Genomic DNA, 12,463 nt, shown 5'->3' with positions numbered 1-12,463 from the left:
ATATTGTACCGTGCATTTGGTTCTTACCTTCACTCAAGCCATATATCATTGGTTGAAAAGAAGAACTGTCTTGAGAAGCAATCCTTGTTGATCTCACTCATACCTCATACCCCTGAACCCTGTATCTAATCAGGTCCAGAGGAGAAATAAATATAAAATCTAAGTACTTCACAGTTTGAGAAAACACTGAGCAACTGCAATAATCTTGATAGGTTCAAGCACCCAAATCCTGCAGAGTGTGAATGGGATGTGTTCAGGCTACCTTCAAATTCATGTCCAATGAAAACCAGTAAGGAAATGGCATATGTTGGTATGCTGGATGTGCTGAACGAGGTATGTACCACACCAGGAAAGGGCAAGAAACCTGACGGATGGACACACACATTCAGAAAGGTTCCTGCCCCCTCATACACACACTTACTAACAATTTGGTGTCCCGCAGGGAATAGACTAATGATTTGTCTCATAGACAAAGTGTGGATCCACACCTAAAGCTCTCCAACCAGTCTTCAGACAGCTCCAAGCGTTGGGAAGAGCCCACTCCTTCTCAGTTTGGGACAGGAGGTTTGGCAAGTTAAAGACATACATTTCCATCTTTCAGTTCTCAAAGGCCAAGGGCTGCAGGGACACACCTCAACTGAAAAAATAATCATTAGAGCCTTCAGCACCAAACGGCCTTTCTACTATCAGCACGTAGAAAACAATCCTTCCCCCAAGCCTCCACTTCCAAAAGCCTAAACGAAAATCATAAATCTCTGACAGTTCAGTCCTCATGAAAAGACTAAATATCCCCTTACCTCACCCCTGCACCCTAACCCTCCCAGCACTACAACCAAATAACATCTTCTGCTTCTGACTAAGTTGCTCAACAGCCATCTGTTAACAATCACTCATTAACAGTGCAGTCTTGTCTAGTATCAACAGAGCAAAGGTTACAGGAGCATTCACTGTATTTTTCCTCCCCTCTCCCAGCACCCACCTTCCCCCCATCTCCTCACACCCTTCCCCTCTCCTCCTCCTCCTCCCCCTGTAAAAAATGTCCTCTGATGGGAAAGTTAGAAAAATTTAAACAGGCCTTTTTTCTGCACGCTGGTATTTTGCTAGGGACTCTGAGCTCCCCCTTTTCCTGTTTCCTTTGGAAGAGAGATCCCAGGGTTCGGAAGGTAATGTGTTTATTCATCTGTAGGGCGCACTCAGTTCAAAACCTTTTCGAGACCAGCTACTAGTTTATACTGCTCCTTCTGATCACGAGAAAGGAGAGGAGGAGAGCCAGGGAAGGAAAAAACAAATATGATAAAAAAAATTACATTTGCTGGGATGGATATTTACCTGAGAAATTCGTGATATGAAAGCCAAAGCTACCAATGATCTTCTGGAGTCTGTTTTTTAAGCATTTTTAATTTTTCTTTATGGAATAAATACTTTTACAAAGCATTGATTTTCAGATGTACGAGAGCCCATAAACGTCTGCATTTTTATGAATCTCAAATGAAGGTATTGTCCAACGATAGTGGGTGAATAATACCGCAATGAATGAGGAGACAGCTGGCAAGACAAGTCCCTCTTCCAAATAAGTCACAAAAAAAAAGTTATAAAAAACTCAACTTAGTGTAAGATGACCATTAGAGCTGGTCAGACATTTTGTAAGAGAGTTTTTGCCTGCCAAGAAATGCCAACAGCTGTGTGAGCAGAAAAAGTGATGCAGAAATGGGCTGGTCCCACCAAATCTCTCTGAGAAGCTGCAGGTCTTCAACATGGCCAGGGGAACCCCAGGGACTCCCTCAGCTGTTTTGACTGGAAGCACCAAAGGTCAACCCATCCCAGCCATGCTCCCCACCACCTCCTGCCACCTTTGCCGCCCAGCGACAGCACTCTCCAGGCCTGTGGACCACAGGGCAGCTGCACACATAAGAGCGGCTCCACCTGTTTCTCAAGGCATCCAAGATCCCTGCTGCTGGATGGATGGCTGGAAGTCCTGGAACAGGCTGCTGGGGTCTCCAGCTCTGGGGAAGTCCACTATACAGTCTTTAAGGGTTGAGTTTTTTGGCTTTTTGTAGTGACCGAGGCTGGAAATATTTCCCCAAAGAACTAATAAATTATTGTGGAATGGAAATTCAGTTTCCTAGCCAGCATTAAAGAACACCTTCCTCTCTCTCTGAAGTGCTGCATGATGCTAGTGACTGACCTCAGCTGAACAGACGGAGCTGCTGGAGGAATACTACAGAATAGTAGCAATCCTCCCTTGCCTTTGAGCATTTAAATCCTGATGTGATGCAACATGTCTTGAGTTCGGCTCAAACAGCTGCCATCAATTCAAGATTTACAGGGAGCCAAAGGAGGGCAGAAAAAGAAAAAAACACGGTGACAATAGGGACACCACTGAACAAGCCAGTATGAAAGCTGATGAACTAAAACAGTCTACTATTCCAGTTCCTTACATTTTCTACTGTAGGGCAAAGGTCATTAATGAATCCATATGCCACTTACAGTATTCTTTTCTCAAACTTTTACTATTACAGACATCCAACTCTTGATGAAAAGATGGATTGAACACAATCCCTTCAGCAGCAAGACTTGTTTTATTCTTAAGAGAAAGGAAAAAGAGTAAGAAAAGGGATAAGAAACCCACACTCCCTATAACTTGCAAAGTTGTACCAGTTCTTCATGACCTTTTGCTTGTGTGCTCTACCTACTTTCCCAATCCTTACTTACTTTTGGCTTTAGACTAAGAATCCTCCGGCTAAGGGAGTGTCACTTTTCCGTTTTGTCCCCAGCACAATGAAACTAATTTCAGCTGGGACTTTGGATGTCATAATAAAAGAATTTATTACTTCTTCTATGACAACTAATAAGGGCAAAGCCATTGGAAGAGGGACATGTGAAATTGCCAGAACTTCTGAAAACTGAATAATTTGATGTTTTCACAATTTATTTCAATTTAGTAAAAGGTTCCATAGCCATGAGTTATTTCTCAGACATAATTAAGAACATTTTAAACAAGAAGAGGCCTCTTTTACCCCAAACAAGGCTGTGTTGGAGCAAAATCACCCCTTACAATGGTTGACACTCCGAATTTCAAAATTCAGCTGTGACCACAACCAACATTTACATGAAAAACATAAGAGTTTAGATTCTCATTTACACTGAGAATTCTTTACAATAACGTGGTAGAGGACATTTTTAGCTACTTATTATCCCTTTACAAACCAAGAGTGGTGTAGAGGCCTCATGGTAAATGAGATTCAAGCCAATGACTGCAAAACCACAATTTGGCGAATATGCCTGAAGTTTCTGAGCCAAGAAATGGTGCGAAATAAAACTGATGTTTGTCTTCCCTGCAGCAATTAGATTAAAAAAATATGTACAGTTTTCATACAGCAGCAAACAGTTTTCCTCACTTCTGCTTGCCCTGAGTTGCTAGAAAGGGATGGAGCTACAGCTGAGAACACTGACAGCCCCCTTCTAACTCCTTAGTTTGAATGATTTTTTCCCTGTAAAACTCCTGCTCCTGAAACCCAAGGGATTAAACCAGAATTTTATCTTTTATTAAAAAAAAAAGAAGAGGTGCTAGTTCAGCTTTCCAGTAAGAGGCACTGGTAACCTTCCTTCCCTGCAAAGGAGTGAGTCACTTTTCAGACAACTCTGGAGAAGTGCATGAACAGAGTAAGATGCCACATTCCTGTATGCTCGGCCGGAGACAGACTTCAATGCCCCACGAGGCTCTTTCCAGTCCCGTGATGTTTGTCCCTTACAGGAAAAGTAAATTCCTGGGCACCAAAGGAGTGGGGAAAGCTGGAAAATTAAACTCCAAAGGCCCAAAACCAAAAACCAAACATGGAAAACCAAAAATACAATCTCTCCATTTTTTTTACAAGTGAAATCTCGGTTCTCTGGCTACTGACCCCCAACTGCTCCAGTATACAACTGTCCCTCTGACCTCTTCCAGGAGGCCCTAACCAAGGCCAGTGTATGGTTTATAACCCAGTTTGTTTTCAGGACTTCACTGGGGACTTAAATAGAGTCACATCCTCAGGTGGGCCCTGTGCGCCAGACAGGGTTTTGCAGCACGAGCACAGCATGTAGCATTGGCTGCTGAACTTCTGGAGGAAAGTCCTGGGTGAGGACACGAGGCATTGCTGTAACCAAGCTCAAGATTGGAGCAGATGTTTACCGGCAGCAGCCACAGAGAAACGGGAACTCACAGCTAGAGGCTGTAGCTGCTGGAGTCATAAGTAGCTCTCTCTGTGGGCAGAGTTTGAAAGAAGAGAGACTGAAGTAGCCCATGCGAGCTGCTGTAATCCACTTTAATATTATCAATAACAGACTCCAGGCCTCCCTCCCTCCCTTCAGTGCAGTTTCTTGCATCTCGCTAACAGCAATCTTCCTGGTAATCAGCCCAGCCATAGAATTACCTAAGAATTGAATTCTTTCTGCAGAAAAAGTTCCCTCACTTTGCTGAGCAATGGGAAGCAAAGGGGGAAAAAAAAAAAGAAGGACTTGTTATGCTTTCCTTTCCAGGAGCTGAGAGGCTGGGAGAAGGGGAAGAAGGAGGTCAGTTTGACTTTGAACACACCAGGTGTGCCGCGGAGCCCGTCACAGCCGTGCAAGGCAGAACAGAAAACAGCGCCCTGCACTTCTGAAAGTTGGCCGTGCCTCTTTTGCTGGGAGACTACAACCAGAGGTGACAGGACTCAGTTATGAAAGGGGAATTTAGGTCAACAATCAAAGCTGCAGTCAGGGGGCCCAAGAACAGGGAGCTAAAGGTTGGGGCTGTTTTTTTCTTTAGCATGCTTTAATCGTTTAGTATCAAAGCACAGAGGAACGCTTGAAAGAGCAAATATTCTACAGGAACCTATAGAAAGCTTTTATCTGTCCAGAGGAAAATAATTAAAACCGACAGATTTGGGTTAAGTATCCCCATGTTCCATGCAATTGGATAAGTCAGCGAAGATCCACTGGAGCAGTTCTTGAGTTCTGCACTGGATATTTCATGGTATGATGTTGAACCCAATATAGTTTTACAAAGAGGAGAAATAATCTCTCCTTTCCTTTGCTGTTCTTCCCCCAGCCCCCACTTCCTTCCATAACAGTTAAATAATTCAAAGTCCAGAGTACTTAAGGCAACATCTCTGTCTATACCATTTCCACCACAGTTAAGAGGCCTCCTGAGGTCGCCCCCTGAGACGAGGAGTGGCTCCAGCAAACCACCTGAGACTTGCTCAGGTGGCAACGTGCTACTTAAATGAGCAAAAAGGGGATGTTTGCTGCTGCTATCAATCTAGCTGAATTCACACCAGATATTATCATTTACAAGCTACGCAATAGGGTTCAGATCTGAGACGGAAGGATGCAGTTCTTTTTGTTTTCACGTGAAAGACAAGATCTTCGTCATGTAGAAATACAGAGTCCAATACAGCTATGCCTATTTAACGTTGAGAATTTGGCCCAAGGCACTTTGCAATATCAAAATCTTTCTATCATTGTTATTTAGCATTAAATAAAGCATATATTTTGTACTGTTTCTCAAATTCCCAGTCACTCATATGCTCAATGAGATACCTTGAAGCCTGAAAACAGGGAGGTGAGAACAGCTAAAACAGCAAAGCATGAATTTGTAGTGGCTGGTTAATTATGAACATTACATAAATCCTGCCCTTCTGATAACAAAACCATGTAGGCTGCAACAGAGCAGCCACTGGCATGGACCATCATATTAGTGACACTTCACTGAGCCTATTGTGAGAACATACCCGCTAACAGTATATAAGTGCTTACTGCAAATAGATCTGGTAGGCTGGGGTTAGGGAGAAATTATTAGATTGTGAGGATTGCGAGGTGTAAGTGAACACACAACACTGCATAACCAGATGGCACAGAGGAACGCGCTTCAGTCCTTGCAGTGTTATAACAGGGTCATCCTTGGACTGGGTATTGCTTTTGCAAGGGCTCCTTTGTGTACAGAATCAGCGTAAACAAGTATTAGTGGGAAGGTTGGCTTCTTATCTAGATCTTTCTAAGCATTTCACAATAAAGCTGCAGAACCAGTGGAGACTGGTACTTGGTTAACAAACTGTGTCTGTTTATAATCTAATAACTAGGTTTAGGCTGGCTTTTAGATGGATAGCAAAACGCATATCCTTTGCAAGGGTCAAACTTCAGTCCCTGCTATAAAGTCTGGGACCACAGGAACATTCCAGAGAACAAGGGGGAAGGATTTTCTAATATCTACAAAACAATTTATTTGTCTGCCTTGTTCTTGGAAACAACCAAATATTTTCGGTTGAAGCTTGGAAAACCAGTATGTGTCCATGTTATTAGAGATGGTCATAACACACGCAGACACAGGGAGAGTATTAAGATAGTACAGGCAGGCTTCATTCTGATACTACGTAGCTTTAAGTCATAAATGCTGCAGCCATCAGCATGGTCCTTCAGAGAATCACTGGTGTACGTCACAAATATGGGAGGCTTTGCATGAGGCTTGATTCGGACAAGAATTCAGGTTGGTGGCTGCCAGTTTTAGACACTCTAGTGTGGCCCACTGACAATAAAGCAGAGCGTAGTATTTATGAAAATCCAGATATCCTTCAAATATAAAGAACGGAAAGCCCTCAATAAGTTTGTTGGTTTGGCTGAGAGAGACTTGAACATACTTCTCAGCTTCCAAGCTTATCTATACTCACTGATCAGCAGAACCAGGTTACGAATTAACCATCCTATTGTAGCTGAGGCAGTGTATTCACCTTTAGAGAAATCCAGCATTATCATTCTCACTTTAAAAGCAGATGCTGCAAAGCACACGGATACATATCAAGAGGCATGCATGAAAACCATCCATCTTTCACAGAGACATGCACACGTAATACACACAAACCTGCAAAAAAGGACATAAATACAATGGCACATCAGCAGAAGGGCTGCTCTACACACACAGGTGAATGTATCCAGCAACATGCTCGGTGGGACACACGATGCCTCTGCTCCCATGTCTCCTCCTCCTCCCTGCACTAGTAGCCAAATACTGATTAGCTATCAAAGCTCTACAGACAAATTTGCTCTTGTGCTTCCTAACACGGAGTGGCTTTCCTCCCTTTTGTAAGAGTTAATGCTTGAGAGCAAACACAGACAGCATCTTCTACAGACAGAACAGACATGTAAGTACCATAACTTCCAGGCAATCTGAATGATAGAGTGGTATTTCTGGGCTCATTTTAGAAAACAGCAGAGAGAATTGATCATAAACTGGGTCAGGATAGGTCAGCATACCTCAGAGCAGATCAGATGGCCAGGGCATCCCAGGAGGAAACGTTCTCCTGGAAGGATTATTAGGGGCACATCTGTGCCATCAGATGACCGTGCACAATACCCATCAGCTCACTGGGAGTTCAATATGGCATTTCCTTTCAAAATGCGCTTTGTGCCTGACGAGCACTGCAAGTCAATCAGCTGCAGCAGTGGCCAAGCCCGTAGTGGTGCTGGAAAAACGCCCAACATGCTGCCCTGTGGAACCCCCTCGATGGCCAGAAACGCGGAGCAGCGAGAAGTGGGGGTCTACACATGAGATTGCTTGTGGTGCTGATCAAAATACACAGCAAGGATTGAAGGGGGGACAACAACAAAGCTTGTTTTGCTTCCTAGAATTCCCTTGTCTCTGACCTTTACATCAGCTTTAGGGCAGCACTGGAACCAGCTGAGCAGTTACTACTCCCAGCTGCAGAGAGAAGAGCTTTTACACCATTGCACAATGCCTGTGTGTTTGTGGGGGGGGAGATTAGGGCTAGAGAACAAAGAAGGAAATCTAGTGGCACCTAAATCAAACATTATGATCAATGAGGGAGTGGGAAGAGGACCTGGAGAGCAGGGACAACCTTACAACCTTTCCAGGATCAGACAGATGGCCAACATCCACATTATTACAAAAACAAAACAAAAACAAAAAATTCCATGAATGCAAACTAGGGCACCCTGCGAGGAGACTGTAAAAATCACATCATGATAGCTTAGACTTGTCTTTGTAATTGAGGGGCATTTCCACATGAAACAGTTCTAGTTATTTAATTGGATTTTGAGAACATTCTTGGGCAGATACTTTGTGAGTGCAAAACTGAGTAGTTCCAGTGCATTAACGCTGATTTATACCATGCAAGGTCTTTGCCTCTGTAAGAATTAAATATCTTATTGTAAAAATATCTTAGATCTTATCCAGATGCAAATATCATTGCATCTAGCTTTCCCATATGACTGCATCTTTCCTGTACTAACAAACAACTGAGGCATTTACCAACCTCAAAAGAAATGTCTCCGATGCAATACGGAGAGCAGCACGCAGTAACAGCAGGCAGAACGGAGCTGATGGTGCCTGTTTTCTGCTGTCGCTTTTCAAAGGGATCCGGGCCTTCTCTAATCATGACTATTTCATGCCTCAAATTCCCCGCTCCATACTTGCATACAAGTTCCAAACCCATACACAAACCACAGAGATATTTCTGCTTTCTAGGAAACATTCTGCTGAAAAAACCCTGCCTTTCTAACATGATATAACTATTATAGCATGCATTCCAGATAGGCTGTAGTCACCACATACTAACCTAAGTATATAATTTTAGAGCTCTATTTTTTCTGCTCAGTTTGAATCCAATTCATTTGTTTTGGTATGATTTTTTCTCCTGGAAATACCTGAGCCTGTATTTCTACTCTACAAATATCAGTGATCACTTGATCTGTGAGCACAAATAAACAGACATCTAAAAGAAAATTCTCACACAGGTACTCGTAGTGTCTTAGAAGTGTACAGAAACAAATTCACACCTATTAAACCGAAGGCTGTAGCTGAAAATTCAGCCTTTAGTTCTTAAAGGACAAGATGGGACAGCGATGGGCAGCCCTCCAAAAGGTCATAATTCTACTTCGCTTTCCATAAGCGTTGCCAAAGCCAAATGCTTCTCAAAAGTAATTGACCTTCTCGAGTCTGCAGAACTGGGAGAAAAAATGTAAAAGAAACAAGCTACCTTGGAAGATTTTTGGCAATTCTTGTGTTTAGCTGAGCAGCAGGAAATATCGTATGTCCAACCTTTCTTATGTTATTTCAGCCCTTCCACTTCTGGTTAAATTTGGAACCAAAGAAATGAAGACTAACAAAACAGCATGTACGTGTACTACTTGCTCTGTGCCTAGGCCTACATATACACGTGCACATGGGTTTGAGGGAGCAGACCAGGGCATTTTAAGCACTTGGCTTAAATTTGAATTTTGAGGAACAGTCTTCAGCTGGGGATGGCTCAGATGAAATTAAATCCTGTCTCAGAACACTAATTACCTTCAATAGGTCTTCAGTCTATATGTTTTGTTTGCAACTCAGCTAAAGTCACAGGAATAGGTCATTTCAGCACACAGCCTACATACCCTTCCGGACTGCTGTTCTGCCCTGAGACTGTGAGACAGACCACCTAGCAAGGAGATGACAAACAAAAGTCACCCCAAGCTCATTCTCTGCTGTCTCATTCACTTCTTTGTTTTTAACGGATGTCTGCTGTGTAGCTTCACAGTCCTGACACTGTCAACGCTGCAGTTTCCAAAGGGAAACCTTGACTTTGTTCCCCAAAGGCTGTATTCTGAAGGTAAATTCTTGGCTTCATTGAAGTCAACACTAAAACCCTTACTACCTTCAATAAGAAAAGATTTCAGTCTTGTTTTTCAGCTTGTCTTCAGATTAGCACACTGGACTCTTTTGAAGGGGGAAAGTGAAGTCATTGCTAAGCACAGCATTCTGGTTACAAGTGACAAAATCTAAATAAGATTAACAACATAATATGAAACTAAGCCTGACAATTCAATTACAGTGATGCCCGGGAGAACCTACATAGAGCTGGGAATATTACAGTGATTAGAAATATCCTACCAGTGTCAAGAAGAATCCATAGAAATACTGGAAAAATAAAGCATTTGAAATTAGCATCCCAGTGCTACCTGTGCTGTACTATTGGCTTCAATTATTTTTGCAGTAATAGGTGAAAACTCCAGAATAATCTGACGTTAGAAGCACTCAGACACAATACGGGTGAGGACTTAATCAACTCCTCTTTAAAGAACTTGTAATTTGGAAAAATGGTGAATTTTAATTTGAAAGTTTTGTTGACAGATATTCCACCACTCTACTCAGAGAGGTTTTTCAATGACTGACTACTCTCAAGGCTAAAATACTGCATTTTCTCGCTGTTGCTTAGTCTCCATGTGCATCCATTGGATTTATTTATATCCTCTATTACTAGATTTCCAATCTCCAATTATCAGATTAATATTCCCCAAACATATACTTAAAGATCATGATGATCAAGTCACCTCTTAATCTTATTGAATCAAATACTTTAAAGACTTGTTACAAATCCTATAATTATTGTCGTGGTTAATTTTTTTCTCTAAATCCTCTTTCATACAACATCCTACCTAAACTGTGTACGTCAGAATCGGACAAAGTACTTCAGCAGCAGCTACTCCAGCATCAATACAAGGATAACACAACCTCCCCAGTCCCGCTCAAGGCTTCCTTGTTTACATAGCCAACGATGACTCCAAACCTTTGGCCACAGCATCACATTGGCAGCTCACACTTACATGCTTTATCTATTCCAACACGCAGTTACTCCTACGCATTTAGCTTCCAGGTGAAAGACCCTCCCCCCACCATCCATCCTTTACGTACGACCTGCCGCCTGTCGTTCTATATGTATGACTTCACATTTGGCTTTACTCTAATGCATGCTGTTTGCATGTTCTCAATTTTTGAAAACACCCAAATGAGAGTCCTGTTTTGGTCATGGTTTACCACTCCCTGAATTCTGCAACATCTGCAAATTTTATCAGCACTGATTTTATGTTTTCTTGCAGGTTGTTGACAGAAAATATTAACTAGTAAAGAGCCAAGATTGCATTGTGCTGAATAGGGAGGAATGTGGCCAGAGTCACACTGTTCAGGCAACAGTTCTGTTTTTCAGTAGGGGAAATAAATACCTGTGATACTCATGAATACGAGCTTACACAAGTCAAGAGAAAAAAGATGGGACAAATAGATAAGTATGAGATTGGCAAGATACACCTCTGTCTTTTTGTCTTTTTGGCATTCCACAACCTCAGTCTTCTCTTGATAGTAGCACAGAACTGCAGGGACCCAGTACAACCCTGGCCAACGGGGCTTCGTGGCTGAGCATTTCTTCCTCTTGGTACAACGGAGTGGCATTTGCCACTTACAGCATCATACATGATCAAAGTGCTGCACTGATGTTATTACCTCATCCTTACAAACAGCATCTCTCTGAGGGCTGCTGAGAACCATTATCCCACCTTCACAGACAGAAAGGACAGAGCTGAAGGCACCTCAGAGCAATTACAAAGTATGAACTAAAATCCCAGAGCAACCTGTGCACCTTCAACCACTCTGCCACAAAGTAAGCAGCTTGAATTAGCAGAAGAGGAAGCCTGCTCCTCTCTCACACAGCAGTTTCATCACTGCTGAAACAAACACACTTTCTCCCAAAGCATCTAATTTATCTCTGAAGGAAATCTCCGTTCTCTTCCCAAAACCGCTAGCCAAAAAGAAACCTCTACCCTTTGCAACTGCCTCTGTTTTTCCCTCTGCCAGTTAGTCTCTGTCTCTCCTCTCCTTACAGAACATCTTGTTGCAATACCCTCCTATAATAATTTTCACATAAAACCCCGTGCCCTCCTCGAGCTTGCCCTGTCACGAGTGTTTGACAAGTGTCAGAGAAAGCCCATAAAAGCCAGGCTGCGAGCTCGTCAGAGCAAAGGACGCCATGTGTTGAACACATTGACAGTTCTCAATAAATAACATCCCTGCTGAACAGCTGGTTAGATTGCTTGGGTTTGGAAGAATGTTGGCCACATTGCCTACTTACGTGCGTCCCCCTCAATGATGCGCAGAAGATCCTGTGCATGGGGAGCGGAAATACATCACTTCCAGAAGATACCGAAGTATTTTTTAAAAAACTGTATCTGAACACAAGTTTAGATCCTGACTCAAGGTTTAGGGCCCCTTTCAGACATACAGATGTGCAATAAAGCATTGGTTTCTTGGTATAGGGCAAGAGATGTTCATCCTGAGGGAGGGAAGATGAGAGATGGGCGATGGTAGGAAGAGCCATCCTAATCTTATTTCCTTCTTCCCTCTCTCTCATGAAATACACAGCTCCCGTTTCATTTAGTGGCTTCTTAACTGTCAGAATGCAGAAACCATTCACCAAAAGAGTTTGGCCATCACAATGTGAGACAAAACACACGGTTCGGGCAGAAAGGCCCTCGCTTCTCTGCCTCTGCCATCAGCGCTTGAAGCAGAGGGAAGAGTTTGGTCCAGTGCTCAGCCTCCTACTGCTGCAAGGTGTCTTCCTCCCTGAGTGCAAGTGCTCCCGGCCCACCTTTGCTGCCAAATCCCAACCACAAACCTTCGGAGAAG

General features: G+C 42.9%; 1 protein-coding gene across 1 annotated transcript in view; it reads right to left on the bottom strand.

Moving 5' to 3' along the window:
- The window catches only part of PAPPA (pappalysin 1), a 177,378-nt gene that overhangs the window by 151,797 nt on the left and 13,118 nt on the right, over window positions 1-12,463 (bottom strand). The window lies entirely within an intron of this gene.

Source organism: Nyctibius grandis, chromosome 16 (genome assembly GCF_013368605.1).
Source record: "Nyctibius grandis isolate bNycGra1 chromosome 16, bNycGra1.pri, whole genome shotgun sequence".
Taxonomy (NCBI): Eukaryota; Metazoa; Chordata; class Aves; order Nyctibiiformes; family Nyctibiidae; genus Nyctibius; species Nyctibius grandis.
The sequence above is the reverse complement of the archived record's forward strand: the minus strand, read 5'-3'. Positions and strand labels throughout refer to the sequence as shown.